This window comes from Heloderma suspectum, chromosome 2, assembly GCF_057233095.1.
Source record: "Heloderma suspectum isolate Gila_16-S chromosome 2, 16-S_ref, whole genome shotgun sequence".
Classification (NCBI taxonomy): Eukaryota; Metazoa; Chordata; class Lepidosauria; order Squamata; family Helodermatidae; genus Heloderma; species Heloderma suspectum.
Genome location: NC_139459.1, coordinates 366582991 through 366589416, shown reverse-complemented (window position 1 = coordinate 366589416; position 6426 = coordinate 366582991).

Sequence of the window (6426 nt, the reverse complement as noted above, 5' to 3'; positions counted from 1 at the left end):
TATAATGTTTATTTATTATTAAATTTATTAATCGCCCATCTGGCTGGTCACCCAGCCACTCTGGGCGATGTACAACACACAATAAAACAGTTTAAAACAATAAAATTCTACAATAAAAACATTTTCTAAAATACCCTAACCCACCCCAAATGCCTGCCTGAACAACCACGTTTTTAATGCATGACAGAAGCTCATTAAAGAGGGGGCATGATGGAGTTCCCTAGGGAGGGAGTTCCACAGAGTGGGGGCCACCACAGAAAAGGCCCTCTCCCTCGTCCCCACCAGTCTAGCTGTCCTGGCTGATGGGACAGAGAGAAGGCCATCCGAGGCTGATCTTGTTAAGCGGCCTGTCTGGTGCTGCTGGAGGCGCTCCTTAAGATAGGCTGGGCCGGAACCATATAGGGTTTTAAAGGTCAAAACCAACACCTTGAATTTGGCCTGGAAAACAACTGGGCATTGGGCATTGATTAATCAACATTAATGTTGATTGGGCATTGTAATTGAGTAGGAAGAATCTGGGTCATTTAGGTCTTTCCCAGGTTTCTGCATGAACCTATTTTTAATGTTTGGCATGAGCTGGAGATGCCGAAGGGTGCAGTCAAAGGGTGCAGTCTTAGGGGATGCACCGTGGCTACTCATAAGCCTTCGAACTAGGAGGCTTATGAGTATCCTACGCTGAGCAGGAGGGGTCTCATGTTTTAGCTCGAGGGGTATTTTACCCCTCTAGCGGAGGCTTTGGGGAGGGGGAGGGAAGGAGGCTAGGGACAGCTGGGGATACCTCATATTCCCACGTCCCCGGACCCCTCCCCACCCTCAGGAATGCCCCCTTTCCCTTCCTACAAACTCGCATTTGCATGCTTGTAAAAGCAGCCTGTGCGGTTCTCTACGCTGGGACGGGGGGGGGGAGTGTGGTTCCCTGGCTCCAAGTTCAGAGCCCTGCCTCTGAGCTCGGGTTCAGGACACCAAAATACCCTATGTCCCCCACATGCTGTCTAGGGGATATAGGATTGCTTCCTAAACTGTGGTTAAACTGTGATAACGTGTGGAGTTAATTGCTCTTCAAGTACCTTGTATAATTTCCCATTATATCTTGGTCCCTGGGGCTTTGTTGTTTTTTAGATTTTTTTATTGTTTCATGTACTTCTTCAGATGTTATTTTCTGATATAATATCCTCTAGGGCTCTGCACTTTATTGCTTTAATTCCCTCACTTGTATATCTGATGAGGAAGTAGAATAAATGTCTTTTAGAAAGACTTTTATTCTACTTCCGAGAATTTTACATATTTCAGATATAACCTTTTTCACCTTTCTTTGTTTAACAATTCTATTCTGTTTTTGTTTCTTCCATATGGAATTGGCCATAGCTTTGAATTTTGATTTTTTTTTTGCATTTGTTTGTTTGTTTGTTTGTTTGCTAATTTTTTGCTTCAAATTCCATCCTCCCTAAAGTTCGGGCTAAAGTTTGTGAGTTCCATTGTCCAACTCCATATTCTATGTAAGTTCTTGTGAGCACCTTTTACTGGGGAAAAGGCAGTGGCCTTCAAATGCAGGGTAAGATAAATAATTAGGCAACCCATTCTGGCTGAAAATCAAGATGTTCTCCACTCCAACACTGCCAAGATAACACCTTTTCTTGGTGCCTCTTCAGAATATATGGAACAGGTGTATTATTTTCAAAAAGTGCTTTAATATTTCTTACTATCACCAATCACCCTGATGCTAGGAAATATGCCTACAAGCACCACATCCCAAGTCAATAGCAGCAGTACCACTCTCAGCCCTCCTGCCTCAAAGGAGACCCCCCCCCATCCCCACTCTTTAACCCATCCCACCAGTGACAGATATAACCAACAAACAGGCCTGGGTTAACACACAGGAGGATTCCTCTAGGAACACAGTATGGTTCAGATGCTTCATAAGGCAATACGGGACCAGGACAAGGTGGGGCTTCTTTGCCTGTCTCAGGCTCTCTGTCTTCCCCATTTGATTTTGGTCCTGAAGGACCGGGTGCTTGGAAGGTAAGCTGTGAGCAAGCACAGTTTGTGACATTGCACAAAATCATCGCTGATCATGGGGCACATCAGTTAAGGCATCAGCCACAGCTTCCAGTTTCCTGACTCCACATCTTACAAAGCAGAAAGAACGTTTCCCCACATTCCTCCTTTATCTGAGGTACGTTATTTAAGACCAGTTGAAAGGGCTTCCTCAGCCATGTCATCCCAGTTTGGGAATGCCCGTCCTTAATGAAGCTCACCTGGTGCCTACATTGCCAACTTTTTTCATACTAGGTCAAGATGTTCATATTCATCCAGCCATTCTAACCTGCAATTCTTTAAGTTGATGTAAGGTGCAATCCTATGCATGTTTAGACAGAAATACATCCTACAACTCCCAGCATCCCTCCATCCAGCTATGCTGGGAAGTTTTGGACTCATTTCAGTAAAGACGCATAGGATAGTGCCCTTAGGGATTTTGATCTGCTTTTCACTGTTGTGTCTGTAATGCGATAAATTGATTGTACACCACTTGGAAATCCTAAAAAGGGTGAAGGGTAGTACATACATGTTTTAAATAAAGCACAACATTGGTTAGCCTTGCCTGATTTCCAAGACATAATGCAGGAGAAAACATTCCGTGAGAAAAGGTGGTTGCTGGTTCATGAGAGCTTTTAAAGGTAACAGCCAGATCCAGAAAATAAACTCTGTACTGCCAAATAAGTGCATTATGTCTTCCAGTGGAATGTATTTTGCAGAATTTATTCTACCTTTGTGAGTCATGGGCAGGAACCAAGAGCTCTACAGGGTCCCAAAGAGCCCCTCGCCCTCAGCTGAAGCAGACACTCGGCCACCTGGCTACTCAGACGTCAAGGCATGGACCACCTCTTCCAAAGGTCTGCTCTACCTTAAGGGCTAGGAACTTGCTGCATTTGAAAAAGGAAAATGGATTCTCAAGAAACACCTCCATATTGTGCTGTAGTGTTGCTCCCTACACCTGTTTGTGATCATCACCAGCTCTTTCACACTGTGCCTGTACGTAGGAAGCACTGCACTTATTGAGGCTGGTCAGGCAAACAGACCCACGATCCACGTCTATAAATACTTGTTGGTGAATAAATATGATATACAAGGTTTTAAGCAGGACTGGAATAGGGAATTAAATTGTCCCATTCTGCCTAAACAGTGGGTCATTGCTGTGGCATCTATACCTGTTGTGTCTACAGGTCTTAGGCTGCATCTTATTCAGCAAAGATGTTTGTTTCATATCTGTTGGACACCATAACATCCAAATTACTTGAAGGGCTGCCATCACCCTGGTGAGCCTGCCCACACATTAAGATCAGCAAGAGGGGCCCTTCTCACTTGCACACCTTTGAGGGCAATTGGATAGGTGAGTACATGAGAGAGGGCCTTTTCTGCAGTGGATCCCACACCACTGGAATTAAGTTGCCATCAAGTGTCTGCCAGGGCCATCACTGCAGGCTTTTAAGAACACCCTGAAGACTTCTTTAGCCTGGCCTTCCCCGATTATGTCTTATCAAACCAGTTGATAGCTGCAATTGTCACATAGTTTTTATTATGAATTGTATTATATATATTTTAATCATATACATTTTGTTGGAGGGTCCCTAACCTGAACAGTGGCCTATAAATATATTAAATGGAACTGGCAGAAGAACTCTCAGAACCACTGTCTATTCTCTTTGAGCAATCATGGAGGACGGGGGAAGTGCCAGATGACTGGAGAAGGGCTAACGTTGCCCCTATCTTCAAAAAGCGTAAAAAGGAGGAACCTGGGAACTACAGACCAGTCAGTCTGACATCAATCCCTGGGAAAATTCTGGAGCAGATGATAAAGCAATCCATCTGGAAGCACCTTGACAACAATGCCGTGATTACTCGACGCCAACATGGATTTGTCAAAAACAAGTCCTGCCAGACAAATCTGATCTCATTTTTTGATCAAGTCACCTCCCTTGTAGACCGTGGGAATGCTGTAGACATCATATACCTCGACTTCAGCAAAGCTTTCGACAAAGTGCCCCATGATATCCTGATGAGCAAACTAGCTCAAAGTGGGCTAGATGAAACAACGATCCGGTGGATCCACAGTTGGCTACAGAATTGGACTCAAAGAGTGCTTATCAATGGGACCTTCTCAAACTGGGGAGAGGTAACGAGTAGGGTCCCGCAGGGCTCAGTCCTGGGCCCAGTGCTCTTCAACATTTGTATTAATGACTTGGAGGAGGAGGTGCAGGGAATGCTGATCAGATTTGCAGATGACACAAAATTGGGCGGGATAGCTAATACCCTGGAAGACAGAAACAAAATTCAAAGTGATCTGGATAGACTGGAGCGCTGGGCAGAAAACAACAGAATGACATTTAACAGGGATAAATGCCAAGTTCTGCACCTAGGAAAACGAAACCAAATGCACAGTTACAAGATGGGGGATACATTGCTCAACCACACTACAAGCGAGAAGGATCTTGGAATTGTTGTTGAGCACAAGCTGAATATGAGCCAACAATGTGATGTGGCTGCAAAAAAGGCCAATGCTCTTTTGGGCTGCATTAATAGAAGCATAGCTTCCAAATCCCAGGAAGTACTAGTTCCCCTCTACTCAGCACTGGTTAGGCCTCATCTGGAGTACTGTGTCCAGTTCTGGGCACCACATTTTAAGAAGGATGCAGACAAACTGGAGAGGGTTCAGAGGAGGGCAATAAAGATGATCAGGGGACTGGAAACAAAGCCCTATGAAGAGAGACTGAAAGAACTGGGCATGTTTAGACTTGAGAAGAGAAGACTGAGGGGAGATATGATAGCGCTCTTCAAGTCCTTGAAAGGTTGTCACAGAGAAGAAGGCCAGGATCTCTTCTTGATCATCCCAGAGTGCAGGACACGGAATCATGGGCTCAAGTTACAGGAAGCTGGATTCCGGCTGAACATCAGGAAAAACGTCCTGACTGTAAGAGCAATATGACAACGGAACCAATTACCTGGGGAGGTGGTGGGCTCTCCCACACTGGAGGCCTTCAAGACGAGGCTGGACAGCCATTTGTCAGGGATGCTCTGACTTGGATTCCTGCATTGAGCAGGGGGTTGGACTCGATGGCCTTGTAGGCCCCTTCCAACCCTACTATTCTATGATTCTATAAGGCTGATTTTATAATTAGCAGACTTTAGCAAACTGTGCTAAATAAATCAAGACAATACTGAGCTTTAGATCCAGAAATGGGAGATGTAGTGTTTGCACAAACACAAAAAAATTAAAAACCCATGCTAAAATTGACACTCCACCCACTGACCCAGTAATACCCACTCTGAAGAACTGAAGGGAAAACAGGGAGAATAGGGCCGCTTTCCTGACCAGGAAGAATATATTAACTTTGCAGGCCATAATACATTTGTTCTCATCGGCATTTCCTCCCAGTTCTGCAGTTGTACTTTGCGAGAGTCAGGAAGGCTCAGAAAGGTGTCTGTTGAGGGGACAGAAGTGAATGGAAGAGGTTCTTTGTGTTGTTAAGTGGCTCTGCCTGCTTAGCTTGGCACAGATGCGGTGTGGGGTTGGGGGGTTGGAGCAGGAGCTGGGAGATTACAAACCTCCCTGGGTGACCATAGGTCAGCCGCTTTCTCCCAGGCTTAACCTACCTCAGGGGCTTGTTTTGAGGAGAAAATGAGTGGTGTGTGTGTGTGAGGCATTTTTATGTTTGAGGAGAGATCCCAGACTGTGTAAACTAAGAGCCCCTGCCCAGGAATCTAACATATTGTTTTCTACCCAAAAGAGGGTCACTTTGAGTTTACCCTGATGCCTTAAATAAGAGGTGGATTCCAAATGCAGGTACTTCAAATAGGATCTACACAAAATACTTGAAAGACAACGTTTGTGTAAATAGATTTTTAAGCCCCAATATACAGCTCCTGCTCCCTCCCTCTTCCAGTCTTTCTTTCCTCCCCTATTCTGGATTACTTGGATGTAGGTGTCTGCAAACCTACCACAAGACAACTTCCCTCTTCTCTTTTCCTCTCAAAGAGTCAAAAAATTCAGGTATAAGCAAACTCAAATGTACAAAGGTCTAACAAAGTACAAAAGGAAAACCAAGGCAAGCTAAGCTTCAGATCCTATATTTCCCTGAACCCACCATAGCTTACACCTTTATCTTCTCTCTTTTCTAGGGAGAAGAAAATTAGCAGAGCCTGTTAGTTAACACGTCCTTCTGTCCTTGCTTTTCAAAACATTTTGTTCACTGTGTACAAAAACTAGGAACCAGCAATTCCAGGTGGTTTTCAGTCCTGTAATGCAAACACTGATTCGGATCAGGCCTTTTAGCCCCAAAGTGACAAGGGGTCAGTCAGGCTGTGCTGTCAACCGGATTGGCCCCAAGGTGGCTCCAGCTGGGACCGGGAAAGGCTGCTATACACATTTAC